We start from the raw sequence: 2,508 nt of genomic DNA on the forward strand, positions 1-2,508 counted from the left end.
TGTATTTTTTTAATTAAGTGAGCCCGTGAACCAATCCATTTAACCCACCAACCCGTAGTGGGCCAGGTCGGGTTGGATTTTTTTTGGCTCGCTAATGAGTGAGCCGGGTTGGGTTGGCTTACTAAGTGATTAATCCATGGTCAATCGAGCCAGATCGGGCTGGGTTACCCGTTTTGACAGCTCTAACAAATACCAAGTAAATGTCTCGATTTGAAAAAATATATTTGGCAAATCTCATGGACATAGTCTAGGTGCAAACGACCATTCCAACAGAAGAGACCTCGAATTAAATGAAACATAAAGAGACCAATTACTATTTCTTTGGAGAGGGTCCTGATACAAGCAAATCAATTACCATTCCCACACAGAGGGTGTTGTCAATGTAAATGGAACAAAATGAAATTAGTGACAATTCATATAAAGAGGGTCGTATGTAAAGAAACCATATTTTTTTAAAGAATTTGAGGTTGGTATATAGGTCATTTCATATGAATGAAGAGGATCATTAACCTAAAGAACCAACTAAACATTTTTTTTTCATTTTCTGAAGAAATGATTTGATAATCATTGATATGACTGAAGAGAATTTCAATACGAAAGGTAGAAATTATTTTTTTCTTTTCCTTTTTGAATTTGATGAATAATATGTACATTATGCATGATTATGTCAACACATAAATGAATGGATAAAAATTTGTTTTCTATTTTCTTCTACCAACACAATATATAGAAACCTTTTTGTTTGAATTAGGTGTCAAAACCTTAAGATGAATGCATGATAAAGAATTTGTTCTTTTATTTTTCTTGCTACTCAAGGAATAAAAAGCTTAGTCTTTAACATTAAAATAATTTTCAAAATCATATAATTTATGATCTACATATATCTCAAATATCAATAGATACCCAATATTTTACATACTTGAATATACTAAATTATTAAATTTAATTAAATATACCAAATAATATTTTAATAAATTAAAAATTAAATCAATAAATTAATTATAAAGTATGAACTAAATTTATTTTTTTATATATTTTATTAAACCTTATCTTTAATTTTATATCTCTAAAAATAAAATTGATTCTTATTTATGATATATTATATATATATATATATATATATATATATATATTATAATTGATTTGTTTTAAAAAGATTATAAAATTTGTTTGCTAGTGTTATTAGGATATATTATTACATAATCATTATTAAGTTATATTAATACAAAGATATATAATTATAAATTTTGTTTGATTAAATATTAAACTTTTTATTATATAAAATCAAACAGTTTAAAAAAATTTAAATATAAAATTGTTTCTTTAATATATGAGGATTTTATTATGAAAGTTCGGTTACTAAACAAAAATTATAAGCGCTCTTATTTGGCGCTATTAGAAATTTTTATTTGGCGCTATTAGAAAATTGACAGGTAGTTTTATTAAAATTTGAAATATTAATGTAATATTAGATTTTTAGGGAGTTAGTTTTCAAAATTTGTGAGATTTTTGTGGTATAAATGTATGCAGTTTCTCTTTCCATAGTTCTCACCTCCTTTAAAAGCATCCGTTTTTAATTCATACGCTTATGCCACAACACACAGAGAAATATATTGAAGTTCCAACTCAAATTCTTAATCAAATGTCCATGAGGGAAGAACCTAATTTGTCTATATACGGTATTAACTTCTCTCTTTCTCTTTTTTCAATTATTTGTAACGCTATATAATTGTTTATGTCATGTCTATGAAATACCTATTGTTCCTCTTTCACGTGAGACTCAAGAATCTAATTGTTCCTTTCTCATGGTGAGACTATAGAATCTATTTGTTTCTTTTTCATGTAATTGATAAAACAAGTTAAATATGCAGTTTCATTTTCTTTCCATTAGATGTTAATATTTTGCTTTAATGTCATCCTAATTCATTGTTTTCATATTTACTAACAAGTACACAAATCTTGAATCTTTATGTCGTATTACCTTGTAGGTGAGTTTAAAGTTGATTAAAATTGTTTTGCTATTATTTGGCATTGTAGATATATTCATGATGTTAATTATTCTATTTTAATATTTTACAGGACAATTTGATAAAGGGGATTGAGGTGCACGGAGAAGAAATTGAAAAATAACTTGTCCTTTGAGGAAAACACTTTAATTCTGTGTTAGAATACAATTGATTAAAATTGTTTTGCTATTTTTTGGCATTGTAGATATATTCATGATGTTAATTATTCTATTTCAATATTTTACAGGACAATTTGATGAAGGGGATTGAGGTGCACAGAGAAGAAATTGAAAAATAACTTGTCCTTTGAGGAAAACACTTTGATTTTGTGTTAGAATACAATTGAATCATTCAAAGGGTGTGGTGAAACAATTTGTTCGAAGTCAAGATGAAGATGCACAAAAAAGAACACTTAATTTAGAAATAGAGTTATAAATGATCATATGTATTATATTTGGATTCATTAGTATATATTTATAGTGTATTTTTTTTTATCATTTAA

General features: G+C 26.1%; 1 long non-coding RNA gene across 1 annotated transcript; it reads left to right on the top strand.

Annotated features, from left to right (window-relative positions):
• Window positions 1-1,569: 1,569 nt before the first annotated feature.
• Window positions 1,570-2,508, top strand: LOC114193459 (uncharacterized). Its single transcript, XR_003606265.2, has 3 exons — window positions 1,570-1,679; window positions 2,080-2,162; window positions 2,254-2,508. It is a non-coding gene; the product is annotated as an uncharacterized LOC114193459 (long non-coding RNA).

The sequence above is a fragment of the Vigna unguiculata genome, chromosome 8 (genome assembly GCF_037176805.1).
Source record: "Vigna unguiculata cultivar grain cowpea cultivar isolate G323 ecotype 2 chromosome 8, ASM3717680v1, whole genome shotgun sequence".
Lineage (NCBI taxonomy): Eukaryota > Viridiplantae > Streptophyta > Magnoliopsida > Fabales > Fabaceae > Vigna > Vigna unguiculata.